This window comes from Rattus rattus, chromosome 1, assembly GCF_011064425.1.
Source record: "Rattus rattus isolate New Zealand chromosome 1, Rrattus_CSIRO_v1, whole genome shotgun sequence".
Lineage (NCBI taxonomy): Eukaryota > Metazoa > Chordata > Mammalia > Rodentia > Muridae > Rattus > Rattus rattus.
The window spans coordinates 98475151-98496551 of record NC_046154.1 but is presented as its reverse complement, the minus strand read 5'-3'; positions in this window follow the sequence as shown (position 1 = coordinate 98496551).

Sequence of the window (21401 nt, the reverse complement as noted above, 5' to 3'; positions counted from 1 at the left end):
TCTCTATTTTATAAGCAAGAAGATTAGACCTCAGGAGAGGTTAGTTATACAGTAGAGAACTGGGGAACTATGTAATCTCTGGGTTACAACTACTGACTCAACCACTGAAATACACAACTTCCGAGGTATAGTGACCACAGAGCTGTGTGAACATGAGGTTGTATAACAATGGGGCTGTTTATGAGCATGCAACACTCTGACTATAGATCTAAATGACTACACAACTGACCCATGAGTCATATGATCATTAAGCTTGCTATGTGACCACTGAGATGCATGCCAAGATGTGGCTCCACACAGGTAGTTCTGGTTATAAAAGTTTCTACTTATTTCATTGGTATTTTATCATTGCTGTTATTGTTAAAATTAATAACAATATGTAAAACACAGCTAGAACTGTGGAAAATTATGTGATGCCGATTCTGACATCTCGTCTCAGGACACAGTTGTGATTATTTGACCTCTGCAGTCCATCATTGAACCCATACTCAATGCTGGGTTGAGTACCTGATTCTAGGATACACAGAGGGAAGACAGTCGTTAAGTCATTGGACACGAGTGAGGGTTACAGGTTGGAGTCTACTCTTATCACTATATAGTCTGTTTGATCTTAATTTACAAATGTAAATGATGGCAATGTGGTCACGCCTGCTGCTCATTTCATGAATGGCAAATGAAGCATCCCGTTGGATGGACTGTGAGGATGCAAATGGTAACAAAGTTGTGTTCCAGAACTGCTGCTGCTGGAGAACTACTGTCTTTTCTAAGACTTAGTAAGATCTCCATTACAGACTCCCTGTTTGTACATAGAATATCTCCAATTTGGAGTTAAAAATGAACTAATAGACAATACAATAGTGACAGTTGGTGGCTGCTTGGAGAAGGAATCATAACTTATCTTGAAGGATGTGGCCCCTGGTCAGTAGATCAGGTGCCAGAGGATGGTGACTACATCAGTCAGTATATAGGCAGCAGAAATTGAACTTGGTGAGTTGAAAAATAAGAGGAAGATATGAAGTCAGGAGGGGATTCAGGGGTCAAGCTTGGAAGAGGTCAAGGTGGGATAGAGCAGCGAATATGATCAAAGAAACATCCACGAATGTATGGAAGTCTGAAAGAATTAATAAAACTATTATTTTAAAAGAAACTATGAACACACTGAAAAATATTAGGGAGTTAGGCAATGAATGGATTTCTGAATGAATGTGGTGTTAAAAGCAGGATCAATGGAATATATCCCTTTAGTACCTCAAGCCATGAAAATGTTGAGTGGTCGGGTAGAGGTAGAAAGGGAGGGATTCATAATCCCATTGCAGAGTTACTTGGGAGCTTGCAAGAAGGGCAGCTGCAATGCAGATGATAAATTTAGTGGGACCTTTCCCTCTGTTTCTTTTGTCCCTTCAATTTCTTTCTAATTGTTCTGAGTGTTTACCTCAAGAAAAGGAAATGATTCGATTTCCCTAAACACATGCATTTCCCATAAACTCTCTAGTCATGGTCTTGAAATGGAATCTCAAAACTGAATTTCTAAAGGATCAGTTGGAAACTGATGCTTGATGTAGGGAAGAAAAGCTTTTACTCAATTATCTACAATAACAGCAGGGGAAACACTGAGAATTCATGACACAGTAAATGGATTTCTTTTTTCCCCCTTGCATAAATGTTCTCTGTTTTCAAGTTTACTTTAGTGTGAAAGACCCTCATTATGAAATGGTCCTTCTAGCACCATCTCTTGTGTTTCAAAGAATGAAAAATGAATGTTTTTATTTGTTTTTCTTCAGGGCAATAGCATCACCATGGTAGATTGTTTAGACTTGAACACCTGACACCTACGAAGATTTCGTTTCCTGTGGTTCGATGGATGGTGTTTGGTGATGTGGTCTTAGATGTTGCTATGATTTGAATGTGAGATCTCCTCCATAGGTTCATGTATGATCTGGTCTCCAGTTGGTTGTGTTAGTGAGAGGTAATTTGATCACAAAGCTAATGCCACCAATGAATGAATCTACTGATGAGTTTGTCGTTGAAAGGGCTATTAGAAGGCAGAGCCTGGGTAGCAGGAGTAGGCTACTGATAGATATAGCTTGTCTTCAGATACTCCTCTCTTTTAACTTGAGGTGAGCAGCTGTCTGTTCTCTTGCTATGACAATATTTTTCGTTGCCTCAGGCCAGGGCACTGGAGCTAGTCAGCCTTAGACTGAAACTTTGGATACTGTGAGATAGAAGAGACCTTTCTGCTGATTAAGTTATTTGACTCAGGTGTTTTGTCACAACAATAGAAAACTGGCTGGCAGGGATGTAGTGGATATTTCTAGTTATGTTCTTTCCTTTCTAGGAAAACAGCTTTATTAATAGAGTCAGAAGTCATCTCTGAAATATAGCATGAGTAACTGAAGTATAAATTATATAGTAAGTTCAGTTGAAATAAATGTCCAATTTCAAAAGTTATAAGTATATGCAGAGAGCTGTACAGCATGATATACTCTAAATTTACAAACTTTTGAAGAGTCCAAGTCCCTCACATTCATTAACAATCATTCCTCATCCTCTCAACTGCCAGGATCTTACAAGCATCAGATTATAGTCTGGTGGTGTTAGCCTTGTAACCCTAGTGGCTTGATTTTCATCCATAGAACCCATGTACAGGTATAAAGAGAGAATTGGCTCTACAAAATTGTCCTCTGACTTACACACATGTGCTGTGATACACATTAATAATACATTTAAAAGCACATTCTGCCTCTATGGGAAAAGCCACAGGCATACATTTGTCTTAGGATATAAACTGTAGTTTATACATATGGTCTTCGTGACTCTTTTTTTCTCTTTACTCTGTCCCATTGCTGAAGAATTGCACAGGTAGATTTAATTTATTTATTCTTTGTTCGCTTTTCCTCCCGTGAGACAGCATGCCACTCTTTAGAGCAGACTGGCCTGGGCCTCACCACTTTCCTATCTCTGCCTCTTGAAGGCTGGGGTTACACATGTGTGTCTGCACACACAGCCTATGAACCTGTTGGTTTTTATTTTTCCCAACTCTCTGAAACTTCTGCCTCTGTTAATAACGTCTTGGCTCTGCTATGTCCTTTGATTTTTGTAACATGCTTGTTTTCCTTTCATTTTTCTGACTTCTATATTAACTCCGTGAGCAGATTTTGGGTTTCTAACTACATTTAACTGTTGATGCTCCTCAGGTGAGGTTTTTTATTCAACAATAAAGACCTCATGCCTGGAGCGACATCTCTTTTGGATGTCTACCTATCACACTCTCCTAACACATTTACTGAAGAGCTACTGTGAGCGAGGTAGGTCCCAGCTTTGGCAAGTGATTCTCATAACCTTCAACTCTTCTCTAGTGACTCATTGTTCAGGACAATCCTCTACTTCTGCCTCACATCTTCCAAACAAAAGATCTAGTAGAAGAAATTTCAGAAGGGGTGTAGTCTATGATGTTGTAGAGGCCAAGAATGAGCATTGCTTTGAGGTTCAGGAGGATTTGATTGACAGAAGAACACATAAGAGGGGAAAAAAACTAATTAATTGTGTCATTGCATCCTTTCGATGTTTATCCGAGGCACTACTTCGCTTCACAAATTTTGTCTGTGGTGTTGTGCTTCTCCTTAGTGTATGCATATGTTTGTGTAGGTATGAGCATGTGTGCAAGTGGGTATAGGTACACATGTGTCATACGCTGAGGCCAGAGATTGAGATCATGTGTCTTCCTCAATGGCTCTCCCACTTATATTTTGAGACAGGGTCTCCCATGGAACCCAAAGCATGATTTAGCTAGGATGGCTGACCGATGCGATCCAGAGTTATGCCATTTTTCACCTACCTAGAGCTGGATTCAGTCTTACATTGCTGTGCCTGGGTTTTCTTCCCTGTACTTGCTGAGGATCTGACCCCAGATCGCTTTGCTTGTGTGGCAAGCACTTTATTGTCTCTCTCCTTAGGCCCTCCCTTTACTTTTGAATTCATATTCTTAGAGATGCTCGAGAATTAATGTGCTTTCCACAATAATAGGATATAGAAGCCGGGGGAATGCTTGCAATTTTAAATAATTTCTGTTGCCATTAAACTTGTGCATGTGCAGGCTCAGCTGTAACGAGTGTGAAATATGATACCGACTTTATATATTGCTCTTGGATCTAGATGCTACACTAAGAAAGAAGGGAGGTAAAATATTTTGTAGTAGTTCCTATTCATTACAATGCTTGAATACTGTGTACAAAATTAAGGGTTTGTTTCTGAATTGAAGCATTGCTCAAGCAATCTTGTTGGTATCTCCAATTCCTCTTGCTTCCATTTTCCATTTTGGTCCTGCCACAGAAAAGCACCAATACATAAGCACCTTGGTTGTAACCACATGATTAGTGATTCCATTGGAATGAGGATAAGAGCAACTTTCTGGAATACATTATAAATATTTTTGAAATTTTTATATTTTTTAATTTGATTATTTCAAGACCGAATCTCACTATGTAGCCTGGGCTGACTTGGAGCTCATTATGTAGACCAGGCTGACCTTAAACTTACAGAGATCTGCTTGTCTCTGCATTCCTAGCTCTGGAATTAAAGATATACACTACTACACCTCACTTATACACCTTAAAAAAACAAAAACAAACAAACAAACAAAAAAACCCCAAAAACTCTTCTGTTTAAACATTGCCATCACAGGACATATAGGCATTCAAAAGCAATTATTTAACTCTGCATTTTATTAATTTCTCCTGAAATTAGTCATACAAAACCCATCACACATTAGATATGATTATATTATGATTATTGTGAAGGCATATTTTTAGTGTAGGCTGATTAAACATCTTGCTCAGGAGCCTATTGTGTTGTTCTAATGTCACTTCCAACTGTGTGTAATTGAAGCCTTTTAGGTAGAAGCACTCCCTAAGCACCTCTGCTTGAGTTCCTCTTGTGTTTCTTTCTATCAGCTCTCATGTCAGCTCACTCACATGCTGAGAAATCCTCATTCATTTCTCCAGTTCAAATTTTCTTCTCATATATCACATTTATATATCCTAAGGTCTCACTTGCTGGCCCCACATTGGATGCACAATGTCACCAAGTAAGTGTATCCATTCCATTCATTCTCAGACTGAACTCCCCATGAAACCCGGGGTACATCTCCCCTCTTTCCTTCTTCCCCACTTTCTGAGAGCTGCTTAACTGTTGTTTCTCCAGATCTGCTTGTGTGCCACTGTGCTGTGGTTCTTTTAGCTTGGAATGTTCTTTCTTGCCTGAACCTTTTCTTTCATCTAGTATTTGTATAAATATATTGTAAATGACCATATTTATCCAGTGGCTTCCTTCCCTATGATTGCACCCATGGACAGGCTCCATGTATTTTTCTTGGTGTTTGTCTGGTATAAAATTGAAATTACATGTCGAATGAATAAAAATTCATTCATTTTTGTACCCTGAATCCTTAGCATGGTGCATGTACAGATTAACTGCTCTGTAAGTGTTGAATAAGTTCAATAAACAAGTTAGTATATTCTATAGCAATAAAAGAAAATTATTTGAAGGATGGATAGCCCTTCCGGGCTTGAAGGCCACTTAGAGGTCATTTGCAATTCCAGCTCACTTCATCTCCTTTTCATTCACTGGGAGCCTAACCAGGTGCTGGCAGTAAGTAGGAACTTGATAAATGGAAGGTAAGGATCTAGAGAACATCACATGGTTTTGATCTGTCCATATAGTGTCTAAATCCACTTTCCTGTCTGGTATTGGGCTTATTAATTGAGTGTCTGTAAGTCTAAAGAAGGAGAGAAGGGGTGGCATGTGATTTAGGCATGGAATTAAGGGTTCAAATAGAATCACTATATGAGTAAACCTAAATCACTAAATCAGTGAGTCACTCAGCTGAAGATAAAGACCAGTGACACTGCACAGCATAGTATAGGACGAGGAATGTAAGAGAGAGCTAAAACATGTTACAATGTGCCATACATGAGAGTTATACTTAAAAAAAATCTTTAGAAAGTCTTGACAAATTAAACCCAAACTGATAAGTCATTTCTCTGCTGGTGAAATGAGCCAATTCAGGCCAGATTTAAAAATATATAAAGACAGGCTTATTGCCACAAGGAGGGAGAAAGAGGGGACGGGGAAGAGAAAGATTGGAAGAACATACTCAGAGAGGGAAAGAAGGAGAGAGAGGGGAGACCAAAATGTCTGGATTGTATAGGGAGGAACCTCTGGGGGAAGGGCAGCCCAACTCCTTGGCTGGAAAATTCATGATTGGGGACAGGGTATGCCAGGTAGGGACTGAGGGATGCTGGGAGAATCTGGGGGCTAGCTCTACTTTGGTCTATAAAACATGTACCCCAGTCCCTTGTCCCAGGTCTGAACCAAACACAAACATGTTAATGTTTTGGCCTCAAGGATCAGAAGAGAACTAGTTCTAGTGGCTTACAAGTCTTATGCCATGTTATAAGGAATCCAGTGGGAAAAGGCTTCATCATCTGTGATCCTGCAGCATGGTGGTAGTGCTCTGAACTCGGGGTCATATGCTCGGCTACCAACTGAGCTACACATCCTCCACTCTCCCTACTCCATGCTTGCCTCCTCTTCATGCTGAGTTCTCTGGTGGCAAAAGAGTCACATTGTAGATAACACAGAAAGTTATGACCAAGTCCAGAGGAAGGAGGTACCAGTGTATCTCTCACCCATCCCACACTCTCCTTTCCTTTACAAATAGAAACCTTTCCCACAATCCTCTGGCAAAATTGTCTTTCAAATCTCACTGGCTTGATTTACACCCACATACCCTCTGAACCAATCTCAGTCAAAGGGAATGGGTTCTTCACTCACGCTGGGGCTAAAGTTGGGGGCATGCCCAGTCATTTGATAGATCAGCTTCCTCCAGGATGCTGCTACCGTGAACTTCTGCCTCAGAAGTTGTGCCAAAGAAAATACATCCTCTCTTGCCTAAGTCCCCATTCTACAGGAGGAGGGATTGGATTTCAAAAGAATTAATGAATTTTAGTGTGAAGACTTCTTTTATACCATGGATGTTCCCATCAGTGGGTCCATTTCTGTGGGTTGGGGATAGGTTATGGTGCCTGGGGAGCAGTTGGGCCATCCTGGAGATCGACTGAGGAGCCTGTAAGAGTGATTGTCTGTCATCACTGTATTTTCTCTCCACCTTGACAAAGAGCAGCCTAGGCAGGGTTTACCAATCCTATCAGTGTATTCCAGTGTCTAGGCCACCAGTATTTGTGGTTATGTGGCCCTGGAGTCACATTACCTGTCACCATTAACTGAAGGAGCCGCCTGAGCCTAGTATAACAGAATATTCTACTAGAGAACGAAAGGTCCTGCAGCCTTGCAGGTCACAGAAGAACCCACACTCAGCCCATTATCTTTTGCCTCAGAGTATTGTTTCCTTAGACAAAGCTCCAAGCTTGGTGGTGTAGCCAGAGGGAAAGGAACCGGCCCAACCAGTTTATTTCCAATGCTTTGGTTCCCTTTGCTATCTTTGAACTTTCAGAATGTCGTTAGACTTCCAGGCAGATACATTTTTATCTAAGGGGGAACTCAACTTTGTTGTTTACTATACATTCAATGTAATTATCTATCTATGTACACATACACAGACAGACCAACAGACAGTCACACAGACACATCCATCTCTCTTTCTTTCTTTCTTTCTTCCTTCCCTTCCTTCCTTCCTTCCTTCCTTCCTTCCTTCCTTCCTTCCTTCCTTCCTTCCTTCCTTCCTTCCTTCTTTCTTTCTTTCTTTTCTTTTTTTGAGATATTGTCTCAGGTATCTCATCCAGTTTGACCTCAGAGTCAATGAGTACCTGAGGATGACTGTGAACTCCTCGATGTTTTCTTTCTACCTCATCAGTGTTGAGATTACGCGTCCACCCCCACACCTGGTATTTACAAGGTGAGGAACTGAGCCCAGGACTGCTAGCTCATGAAGGCAAGCACTACCAACTAAGCCAAGGCTTCCGTCCCAAATACACTTTTTGAATAAGGCACGAAACTGGACGGTTTGTATGGTACAATGTAGCAAATTATATGCAGGTTTTCTGAGGATCTCTTCTGGCTAAGTACTTAGCTAGCTTTGAGGATAAAGGAGAGATTTCCCTGTTTTCAAGGTAGCTATGAACCTGGTGAGAGAAAAAGAACTTACGAGGAGATGATAACCGGTTGATTTCCACTGTGGTATGTCACTGGTGGTGGTTGCTATTGTGCTGTGAAGACAACACAATAATAGAAGATAACCAATCATAGAAAGAAAGGGAGGGAAGACACTGCCTTTGTGACCTTCGGGTGAATGTTAGAAGAGCGTTAGAGTTTGACAGGTGATCTTGAGTCCCGCTTTCCAAAAGTCTCAATATAAGATCAATGCCCCAAGCTGTGAGATAGAAGTGCTCAGCAATCAGAGACTATTACTGGATACCTCAAGGGTGAGAGCTCTTTTGTTCAGCATGGGGTCACTTTTGGGTCAGAGTCAGTTTTGGTACATACCTTTCCACTCAGGATTTGTGGAAAGGTGTTGGGAATGAAGCAAACTTTACCAAATTCTTATCCCCACCCCCACATCTCCCCACTACACACACATTGTATGTTCTAGCTAGGAAGTGTCTTTTGCTGGTTGGCTGTGGCAGTTTGTATAAAATGGCTCCCATTGTGAGTGATACTATTAGGAGTTGTGGCTTTGTTGGAGTAGGTGTGGTTTTGTCGGAGGAAGTGTATCAGTTCACTTCCTCCTACCTGTTGATCCAGATGTAGAACTCTCAGCTCTTTCTCCCACACCATGTCTGTCTGCATGCTGCATGCTTCCTGCCATGATGATAATGGATTAAACCTCTGAAACTGTAAGCCAGTCCTTATTGTCCCAAACTCTCATGGGCGAGCTAGCCCTGCCCTTCTCCAGTTGATCCCCCCCCCGGGGGGGGGAAGGGCGCTGGCAACTAGGAATTTGACTATGCTCTAGTGAGTATATGGACAACATAAAACGGACTTGCTTTTTCCTTTCTTTTAAAGGAGTGCATTATGGGAGAAAGTGCACAGACAAGGGAAGACTAAGAGGTCAGTGCACTCACGGCGCATGATGGGAGTCTCCAGGCATTAATAAAAAATAGTTAAATTAAAATACAAGATGTTTTTCTTTTTGATATTTTCCGTGGTGACAGTTTCCTCACAGCAATAGAAACCCTAACTAAGATGTTGGACTAGATTTGAGTTCTTACAGGAGAATGCTAAAAGACCTGGGATGCTGAAATGATCAGACATGGAGAACTCAGTCAGGGAGCAGGGTGAAGGATCCTGAGTATGGACTTGAGGGTTATCTGGGAGCAAGAGCTTAGGTTGGGGAGGAGAGAGATTTTGGGATAGTAGAGACATGTAGGAACAAGTGAGGGGGAAAAATGGAAAAGGACAGGTTTTGGAAGTGTGGCTGTCTCTTGGTTTTCTTTTTCATGTTTTTAGGAAACGTCTACATTCACAAGTAATCCTCTATCCCTGCAGACCCTCTATCCCTGCAGACCCTCTATCCCTGCAGACCCTCTATCCCTGCAGACCCTCTATCCCTGCAGACCCTCTATCCCTGCAGACCCTCTATCCCTGCAGACCCTCTATCCCTGCAGACCCTCTATCCCTGCAGACCCTCTATCCCTGCAGACCCTCTATCCCTGCAGATTGTCTATCCCTATAGACCATCTATCCCTGCAGACCCTCTATCCCTGTAGACCCTCTATCCCTGTAGACCCTCTATCCCTGCAGACCCTCTCTCCCTGCAGACCCTCTATCCCTGTAGACCCTCTATCCCTGTAGACCATCTATCCCTATAGACCCTCTATCTCTATAGACCATCTATCCCTATAGACCATCTATCCCTGCAGACCCTCTATCCCTGCAGACCCTCTATCCCTGCAGACCCTCTATCCCTGTAGACCATCTATCCCTATAGACCCTCTATCCCTGCAGACCCTCTATCCCTGCAGACCCTCTATCCCTGCAGACCCTCTATCTCTTCAGAACTTTTGTTTCTACATGCTCCAGAGAGTCAGACTTATCCAACTACAGGTAGAAACTGCCTGTTGACTGTTATAAGCAGACCTATGGACTGTTGAGTTCATTCACCAAATAATATAGTATGACAACTGTTCATGTTGCCCTTATACAGTTGTAGACATTATAAGTAATTAAGAAATTACTTAAAACATATAGAAGATATTTGTTTTAACACTGTTTACAGTAGCTGGGATATAGAATCAACTTGTTTGTCCATCAATAAATGCATGAATAAATATCACATACACACACACATACACACACACACAAAAGGAACACTGGAACTGTATACATACAATACACACAATGCAATATATGTAGCCATTAAAAGGATAAAATCTTATACTTTCCAACAATTTGAATGAACTTGGATGAAATGACCTAGTTGTGAAGAAAGAAATATCACATGATCTCATTCATCTGAGAAATCTAGAAAAAATCTTAAGAAAAGATTTCATAGAAGTAGGGAGTAAAATAATGGTCACTAGAGGACAGTGGGGTTAAGGGGATGGAGGGCTGGATGGAGTGTTAGTTGGCAGATACAAAATCACAATTATCCTAGAAAAATAATAATTTCTGATGTTCCTCTGCATGGTAGGGTAATTATTGCTAATGATACAATATTACAAATTAACTAGGAGAGAGGAGTTTGAATATTTTTGTCAAAGAAGTGCTATCATTTGCGGGAATGGATAGATTTAAAACTAATTAAAAAAAATAACTTTGTTTAACATGAGAACAATTTTGGATGGTGGGTCCTCACCTTCTACCTCGTTTGAGACAGGGTCTTTTTTCCACCACTATGTATGGAAGGTTAGCTGGCCAGTGAGCTTCAGGAGATTTTTCTCTTTCTGCCTTCGATCTCACTATAGGGACACTGGGATTACAGGTGCTCACTACCATGTCTGACTTTACGTTGGTTCTGGGATTTGAACTCAGATCCTTACGCTTACACTGCAATCAGGTGATCCACTGAACAATCTGCCCAGCCCCAAGATCTGATCTGATAAGTACACATTTTGTACATGTATGAAAACATCACATTATATCCCATACATACACATAGACTAATCTGTTGTGATAATTAACAATATGGAGCATTTGAAAGGGTATGTCCAGATCATATGCTAAAATTATACAATGCTTCATAAGGGACTTGAAAAAAATCTGTGTTCTGAAATCCGTGCTTGGTAGTGGTGAAGTGTATTCTCAATTTCTCTTTGGTCCTAGGAGACAGCTGTATTTGATCTGAGTGGATACCTTTTGGACATAATGTTGAATCAGAATGGTGAAATCTGGCCCCTGGGCTTCAGGCCAATTGGACAAGCTGAGGCACCAAGGTAGGCAACACAGGTAATCCTGGGCAGTTTGTCACCTCAAGTGACTGAAAGAAGACCTGTTGGAAGAATGTGTTGGCCTGTGGGTAGGCTTGCTCCAGCTTGAGTTCTTGGCCTTCTGATGTTCATGAGTGAGTGGTTTGTGTGAATATTAACTGTCAACCTGACAGGGTTCAGAGTCATTGAAGAGACAAACTTCCTTACATGTCTTTGAGAGATTATCTTCGTCAGGTTAATGGATGCTGGAAGACTCAATAAGGGCAAGATGCAATATGGGCAGCACATTCCCTAGTCTGGTTCTTAGACTGCTTCAAAAGGACCAAGGCAGCTGAGGAGTAGCATCCACAGCTGTCTGCTTCCCGAGTGTGGGTGCAAATTGACCAGCTGCCTCAGCCTCCTGCTGTCAGATCGTCCCTGCTATGTTGTCCGTGCCACGAGAGATTGTACACTCAAACTGTGGGACCAAATCCTTCTCTCCTAAAGTGGCTTTTGTCATGTATTCTATCACAGCAACAAGAAAGTGACTACTAAGAATACAGAGTGGTATTGGAGATAGATTTTATGAGAATGATGGCAACACCAAAATCATTGGGGGGAAAGAATGGTTGAATAGAAAGAAATCAGTTAGAGGTCATTTCGAAACAGTTGGTAGTTTTTCACAGGGCCGATTTGTTTGTGTGCATCAACCAAGGCTTTGATTTTATCCAGACTCAGCCATAACCAGAACTCCAGGATGACAGTATGTTTGCCAGCCTCATTACGATTTCCGATTTTTACTATTTAGGAGTGATGGAGGACTTACAGAGTGCTGAGGGTGGACCTGGAGTACAATGCAATAGAACAAGTTTTTATTGAGCCCTCACCAGGTGGCTGGCACAAGGGCCTTGAGCACAGGGCTTACCGTATAATTAGAGTTACCAGATCAACACACATCCCCCTGCCCCCCAAGTGCAGAGGGAGACAGAGGGCTGGAACTTAATGAGAGGCAGATGTCAACGGGGAGCAGATGTTTGCAGCTCTTCGGTTATATCAAATTAATCATCTCCTGACTTCAAGGTACTTCTTGGATCCAGGGCACTTGCCTGTAATAAATTGCTCCTGGGACTGATTTTTAAAGTGAGAATGTAGATGCCTCTGTCTCAGATGCTTCTCAGCAGCTCTCCTCAGAAGCAGAGCGGATTTAGATGGAAGTGAGAAGCCCAAGTCCAAGCTCTTGGGCTGTCTTTCGAAAGAACCAGAGTGTTGACTTCTTATTATAGAACTAACTGGTGCCAGTCTCCTGGCAACCAGTGGTTCTGTCCACTATCCCATGCACTTAGCAAATAAGTTTGGCAGGCACCACAGACAGGAGCTAAGACAGTGAGCAGGAACACAGAGAGGCTGATCTTACAGTCAGTGTAACACAGGCTGAAGATCTCCCCTTTAAAACTAGAAAGCCTAAGCATGTGTGGTGTGTGTGTGTGTGTGTGTGTGTGTGTGTGTGTGTGTGTGTGTGTGTGTGTGAATCTCACAAGACCCCACCCCTGGAATAAGAGCTACAGGCAATTAATGGTTGCTGAGAGGGAGAATTAGTCTTCTTTAGGGATGAGCTCCCTGATTGTTACATATATATGCATATGTCCATATAACTCACTAGGTTATATACACATATGTACATATATGCACACACATATATATATACATATGCATATATATCCTATTAAGTTAGATATGCATATGCATATTTATGTAACAATAATAATTAAAGAAGAATTTGTGAATCTGAGGAGAGGAGACATAGGGGTGGGAAAATGAAAACTGTGGGGTTGAAATGAAGGAAATACAGTATTCATGCATTAAATCCTCAAAAGGAAAAGTAAAAAAAATGCAAAAAATTTTGGAATACAGAAACATTTAAGATTTTTTAAATTTTAGAATATTTACATACATTAATGAGATACCTTGCTGGCAGAACCCAAATATAAATAAGAAATTGAATCTTGTGTGGTTGAGGCTATAGCTCAGTTGGTAGATCGATGGCCAGTGAGGCTTGGAACCTTGCTTTTGTCCCTAGGATGGCATAAACCAGTTGAGGTGATGCACACCTGAAAAAGCTTGGGAGGTGAAGGCACCAGAGGATCAGAATTCCAGTTCATTGTCTTAGAGTCTTACTGCTGTGGAGAGACACCATAACCAAGGCAACTCTTATAAAGGAAGACATTTCATTGTCATCATGGCAGGAGACATGGTGGCATCCACACATGGTGCTGGAGAAGCAGCTGAGAGTTCTACATCTTGATCTAAAGGCAGCAGGAAAGAGACTGTGTCACACGAGGCCTCACACGTCTCCTTACATACTTTCTAGTTACACACTTACTGTAACAAGGTCACACGTATTCCAGTAAGTTACACACTTCCTAGTTACACACTTCCTAGTTGCACACTTCCTCTAACAAGGCCACGCCTACCCCAATAAAACCACATCTCCTAATAGTGCCACTTCCTATGGGCCAAGCATTCAAATTCTGATTCTATAAGGGCCATTCCTGTTTAAACCATCTAGGTCATCCTCAGCTACATATTGTGTTTGGAGCCAGTCCTCCCCACTATACAGACACCCTACCTCAAGAATTCATTTATTTGGTCTACACCTTACACACATAGCATAGAGGCAATGGCATAAACACTTTTAATGATTTTGTATGTGAAACAAGTTGCCTGGTGTGGAATTTTCCACTTGTGACATCATGTGAGTATTTTGGATTCTGGTTTGGGGATTCTGATTTGCAGATAAATAATGATTCCTGTCTGTCTGGAACTACAAATGTGGTATTACAAAAGACATGAAAGAGACCTGTGGTTCTGGAATAGAGTTGGGTCAGTGTTTAGGCCTGAGAAACAGAAAGATCTTTTCTGAGCAAGAGGCAACAATAGAGTTCTTGTCTTTCCTCTTAGTCTTCTTCTTTCTCCCTTTTCTCTGATCTTTCTTTTTCTCCCTAAGAATCTAATCCTTTCCAGCCCTTCCTTCCTTCCTTCCTTCCTTCCTTCCTTCCTTCCTTCCTTCCTTCCTTCCTTCCTTCTTTCCTTCCTTCCTTCCTCCCTCCCTCCCTCCCTCCCTCTCTCTCTCTCTCTCTCTCTCTCTCTCTCTCTCTCTTTCCTTCTTTCTTTCTCTCCCTCTCCCACATTCCCTGTCCCATTTGTTTCCTTTATTTTCTTCTCACTACCCTCTTTCTTACCTTCCTTCTACCCTTTCTTACGCAGTTGTTGAAAGCTTGTTAGTCTTGAGGGAGGAAGTAGATCTGGTGCCTACACAGACTAACAGGAAACAGATTGTTCAAAGCAGCCAGATCAACTGTGCAATGGACTTGAGCAAATGGTTCTGGTGCAGTAAGGGGCAGATTTCTGTGGGAATTTCCTGAGGATCACTGGACTTTGGTTTTTGTGTTGGGCAAGGATAGCTAGCTGCCCGGAAAGAACACATTGTTTTGTTTTTGTTTTTGTAATTGTTGACTTGTTCAATGTCTTGGAACATAGGAAAGAGAGGAGAGGAGAGGAGAGTGAGGGTCTCACAGGCAGAGGAAAGTCCCGTGCTTAAAGTATGAAGAGGTAGAAGAGACTCGGTTGGAAGGTCCAGAAGACGCTAAGGAAGCCTTGCCAGAAGAAGCCAGGTTGAGTACTATAGAGCGGGTGGCTTTGTGGCATGAAGAGCCACCAAAGGCACATGTTCCATTTTTATGAGTAGTAATGTGGTCCCACCTGTTCTCAGCAAGATGGGAATTAATTATGCAACCTCAAGTATGGCTTTTTCTGAGTTATTTCCAGCTTCGTGGTCCCAGGGATGTGTGTGACAAGGGCTCAGACACAGGACTCCAAGGGAGTCAAGTTACTTAGCTCTGTTGTCAAGGTCTCTCCTTCCTCACTAAGGTCTCTGTCTAGAAGCCTTGTGAGGAAATTAGTGCATCCGCAGGAACATCTTAATTGCTGGGGTTTTTCATTTCCATCTCTGCAATGATCATAGAAACTAATGCTTTTTATTTTGATTGTTTTTCTAAAGAGAAAATGTTTTCTGTCAAGGTATAAAAGTAAGAGCTTATCAAGGATGAATGGTTGAAAAGAATTACTATTTTAAAGCAAGGCTTTCTTTATTCTCTCTCTCTCTCTCTCTCTCACTCTCTTTCTCTTCCTCCTTTTTTCCTTTCCCTCCCTCCTTTCTTTCCTTACTTTCTAGAATACATTATGTAGCTCAAATTGATTTTAAACTCATGGTAATTCTCCTGCTTCAGCTTACTTAGAATAGAGGTTACAGGCATGGGCTACCATGTCTGCTTTACAGTAGGAGAATTTTTTTTTCTATTTTTAGTACAATGGATCGAATAGTTCTTTGTTTTAAGGGTCTATCTTACACTACAGCATGTTCAACAGCTTCCCTGGTCTCCATCCATCAGATACCAATAGAAAATCCTTTTCCGATAATGAAGACCAAAACTGTCACTAGATTTTGCCACATAGAGGCAAAATCATCCTCTGTTGAGAACCACTCTCCTGTTAGGGGTAAAGAGACATAAAGAATAACAGATAAGTTCAGGCAAAGTATGTTCAGCAACTCAGCAAAACCATCCTGTTTCATGCATCCCTCCCCCAAAGTGTGTGTGTGTGTGTGTGTGTGTGTGTGTGTGTGTGTGTTCGCGCACGAACGCATGCACATGTGTGTGATTTGTGGTATGTGGTGGCATTTGGTTACTGAATCCCAGTATCCCAGTGTAGCTTCCAAAAGAATCACTTCTCCACACTCCCAGCCCCCTGCTAATTATGAGACTGCCCCTTCCTTTCTTTCATCTCCAAATGCCTCTAATGTGTGATTGTGGCACAGATCCGACTTTTTTTTCCCCCAATTACATGATCAGATGGACCTTTTTCAATTTGGCTTTCAGAGTCGGTTGCTCCTCTGAGACAGCTTTGCTAAAAGCATTTAATGATCCTTGAGGTAGCCAAGCCTTGGAGGTGTACATCTGAGGCACTGGGAGGGATGGGGGAGCTATCTGGGGCTCTGTTCACCTTCCAGGGGCTACTTAGAGCTTCTATTCTTCTCTTCAGACTTGATTTAGCTTTGTGTTTCCCAGGAGACCAGCTGCCAGGATTTCAGATGTTCCCAGGCTGTGTGTGAATGACTTCTCAACACTTAGGTCTCATGTTTTAAAGACCGGATGGCTAGGAATCTCCTTCAGAAGATGCTTGACTTCAAGCCCCCTGAGAACAGGGATTATCTTCTAGTTCTCTTTGATTTCTCCATGCTCCATCTTCTCTGATGTTTTAAGGGTGCTAAGAACCCCCTTTGCTGGATGTCTTCCAGAACATACGGAGCCTTGGCCTTGCCACATGTGGTAGCAATGCGGGTGTCATCACTGAGAGCCTACATTATGGCTGTGAATCCATATGTTACCTAGTACCTTCAGCGGGGAGAATGTGTGCTATTTTTAGCAGTGTCTTGCCACCCCTCCCCAACACAGTTCTTTAACAAGGTCTTGTCATTATCAGTTATTTAATATTTCTAGAATTAGAAACTGTTTTACTGGCAGCTCCAGCTTGAAGTCGGGCTCTCTGAGCTTCCTCACACTGGAGCTATTGATAGAGACAAGCAACGACTTGTTCTATTCTTTCTCTGCTGATTCAAAGTTGGGCTCAACATTTTGCCAGCTTCAACGATTTGCTGTCTTTTGGTTGAAATTTCACTTGTTTATCAGAATTCAAGGGCCACCTTCAAGCCAGGGGAATGGAAGCTAGCTGCCCTATTGTATCCACGTTTGGCACAGAGTAATTTCACATCCAATAGGCTCAAAACAGTTCTCTGAGCTGTCAAGTTGTAAACAGGGGTGAATGATGGGCCTTTCCAAAGACACCCTACCTGGTAAAACAACAGTGGGTTCTGGGCATGCTTAAGAGGGGGTGAGAGGAAAATTGAGCAAAATAGCACAAGGGATGCTGTTGAGCATTGCTTCACAAATGCTGTTCTGTCACCTGAGGACTACCAGTTGCCATACAAGGAACAGAGAGAGCATTCTTTGCTGTGTCAATACGATCTCACCATGTTCACAGACCACATGAGCAGGACAGAGTGGCGACAATTCTGGTGTGCTATGGAGGCCCCTCTGAAAGGAATTCTCTTCAAACCCCTTTGACTATTGCATATAATCTCTGCTTTTCTACAAGTACAGTCAGTTTTCCTGTTTTACAGACGAGAAAAACCGAGGCTCTGATAGTGACTTGTCTAAGGTTATTTTTATCTTAGTGACAGAGCTATGTCTGGACTCTCCATCCCAAGCTGGGTGATTTCCCACAGTCAGGAGAACTTTCTAAATCCCCATCTGTGCTCAGCCAAAGGGACCCTTCTAGTGACACCTGAGTATCCAGGCAGTGTTGTTGGTCCCGTGCCATGTCTAGAGACATCTGCCCTTCCTTCATGAACTTCCTTCCATGGTTCTGCTTGCAGCAGGATTGTGCCTTAGGCATGTTGAAAGGAGGTCCCTGCACATCTTCAAGGACAGGCTGGATATAAGCATCAGGGTTTCTTGATCAGCCAGTTTCCATGTCCCCTGGTGAGCCACTGTTTTCAAACATCTTCACGGGGCTTGCTGTCTATAAATCAGCCTCTCGTGAGTATAGTTAATAGGTGAGCCTGTGGGACAAACATTCCCCTTTTCTAAAGAACCTGAATAAGTGGGTCATCAAATGTACATATAAAATGTGAGGGGACACCTTTGTAGACGGAAATACACTTCTGGGTGTTTTGAAGCATGTGCTTCTCTTTTGGTCCCCCTCATGGAACTGGCCTGGAGGTGAGTGTGTGTTTGTAGTATTTGAGAGACAGATGGGATTTTAAGCTCTATGCATGTACCAATTTGTGCAGATGACTCTTGATGAGTAGGTAAAGCAGTGAGGAAAAAATTCCAAGGGATTCAAACTCGAAAGATTCGCATTGAAGTTCCAGCCTTGCCTCAGAGGCGCTGAGAAGCTTCAGTTCAAATACTAACTTTCTCTGGGCCTTAGTTTCTACGTGTGCAAAGGAAAGTAACACTGACAGAGAATTCGTGTGATGGAATCTGTGGCAGACAGTGTCTGTGAGGATGCTCTGACCATCCTAGTTTGGGATAAAAATGGGAGTATATGAGCCATTACTAGTGTCCTTATTTATGTTGAATGTGTGGAATGAATGGACAGCTTTTTCATTATGATGCTCATGATAATAAGTTTCATTAATTTGAAGTTCCAAATATCTCTAAACTGTGTCTCCCATCAAAGGTGAAGGAAAACCCTCCTCAGATGTCATTAGAAGGCCAGGGGAAGTATGGATTCCAGCTGCCTTAGTTAGGGTTCTGTTTTCTGCAAAGAGACAGCATGACCATGGCAACTCTTACAAAGGACAACGTTTAATTGGAACAGGCTTACAGTCTCAGAGGTTCAGTCCCTTATCATCATGGTGAGAAGCATGGCAGCGTGCAGGCAGACATAGTGTTGGAGAAGGAGCTGAGAGGTCTACATCTTGATCCTCAGGTAGCAGCAGAAGACTGTGTGCCACACTGGGCATAGCTTGACCATAGAAGACTTTAAAGCCAGCCTCTACAGTGACGTGCTTTCTCCAACAAGGCCACACCTGCTCATAGTGGCCCAACCATTCAAATGCATGAGTCAATGGGCATCATTTTTCTTCAAACCACAGCAGTAGTCGTCTTCCAGGACCGTTGTAATTACCCTGGACTCACTCCTGGGCAAAGCAGGTGAGGGCAGAGTGTGCTCACCCTCTCCCTGTTTGCTTTGTTCTGAGAAGACAGAACTGTACTCTTGGGGACCAAACAAGAAGTGTGTGCTTGAGTTGTAGTTTGCTTAGGTATGCAGATTCCCTTCTTCCACCAACCCCAAATAACAGAGCAATTGCAGATGCCTCCCCTCCACTCCCAGGACCATGTTTTCAAAAAGAAAAAAAGCCAATCAGACAGGAGTGTGTGTGGGGTCCTCACTGTCCCCGTGTTTCCTCCATTACTTCAGACCTGCTTTGTGAGGCAGGATCTTTCACTGGGTTTGTCCTAATGCTCTTGTTTTACAGATGTATGCATTAAGAACTCTGCTTCAAAGATGGATATTGGGACGAACTAGGTCGATACTGTAGAGGAGCTGCAGTGTGGCTCTTTGGTGTCCTGGGTATGTGTGTGCAGACTAGAGGTTGCTGTTGGCTGTTTTCCTGTAATACTTTACATCTTGCTTTTTTGAGGTAGGATCTTTCACCTAACCTGCAGGTCATCGACTGGGCAAGATGAACTGGCCAGTGAGCTGCTGGCTCTGCCTTCCCAGCACTAGGATTGTAGGTCTGTACTACCACACCCACACCCAGCTTTTAACATGGGGGCTCAGGATCCGAACTCAGATCCCCATGCTGCTTGCACAGCAATCTTTTATTACTAAGCCATGTCTCAAGTCTCAGGGCTTGCTTTTTTTTCTTTTTCTTTTTTTAAATCAAATTATCCTCCCATTTCTACTCTTCAGGAAATGGAGTATTGCAAAAGATAAAAAAATATAAATAAATTTATCTCAAGCTCCAAGTCCCCTCCTTGCTATTAAAAAGAGCTAACACTTGATTTCCCCTCACCCAAACTTTTCTACCAAAACTTTGCCTTTGTCACCATTTCAGTAATTTGTACCTGTACTCTGCTCCGCCTGATCAAACTAACCTGGATCATTGAGAGCTATTAAGGGAACACACCATTTCCTAGGGGAGCCATTTATTCCCATCACTGGTGATAATAGGAAGTCCCTTCTTGGTCCTGATGCTAATGGCTTTTCAGTGCAGACTGGGTGCATTTTCTCCAACCATTCGTTATTCACAAGCTGTCACTTGTAGCCTTGTAGAAACCCGGCTGCTATAGGTTTACTGGACTCCGTTTGTGGCTTGTTTTATGACATCCAGCAGTGTGGATAAGGTAATAGTAGTGAGCGGGTGGGTGCTGGGTAATCGCTTTCACTGGTGATTGGACAAGGAAGAAGGGAAGAGTATGGACTTCTTTCTTGTTCAGAATTAAGAATGGGTTTATAAAGAAGCTGTAGGAAGTGGTACTGGCTTTCATTACTTCAGGTTTCAAGTCTAAGTTTGAAAATAGAAATCACTCCTAGGTCGGTAGAAGAATTATTTTTCTAGCTCCTTGAATGTTTAGAGGTGAATTTGTTATCCCTCACATGCTTGCTGCCCCTTAGTAGATTCCACGCTGTTTCTGCTATTTTGGTTTAAAAACTCTAGAATCTCCTACAAATTCTGATTTCTCATTTCAAACATGCAGTGCTTCATTCCTCCACACCAGCCACACCAGATATGATAGTCATTAATTTTGTTGCTTTTCAGTCTTTGTCCAATGAGGTGAGACTGTGATCTCCATGGACTGACTTACCAGAGAGAGAGAGGGGGGGGGAGGAGGGGAGGAGGGAGGGAGGAGGGAGAGAGAGAGAGAGAGAGAGAGAGAGAGAGAGAGAGAGAGAGAGACTGACTCTCTCTCTGGTCTCTGTTGCCAGGCTCTCTTGCTCCTCGGTTCATTGTTTTTCCTTGAGTTTAGTCTTCAAGCTACATTCTGTTCCCGTCATTTTCTACTCAGAATCACTATGGACTTCCAGTTTCTAGTACAGAGAGTCTAGACTTGCCATTGTGAGATTTAAAGCCGTTCATAACTTGGCTCAGCCTACTCACCCTTTCCCAAAACCTTCCCCCTCTTCTCCTTTGCTACCTGACCACAATGATTCACTCTTCCCTAAAATAACTTTGTATGTCCTTACATGCATATTATAAAAAGTAATCTCTGACAATTCCAAACATATATATAAAATCTATTTAGTAATTTTCGTCCCCATTATCCCCCTTATTCCTCTCCCATTGAACCCCTCTCTCTTCTTTCTATCAAGTACCTCCATAGCTCCTGCATGCCTACTTTTGCTTTTCTGCCTTCTTAAGATTCTATTCCCTTATATCTTAATATGTACATTTAAAGTCCTCTGTCCTAATAC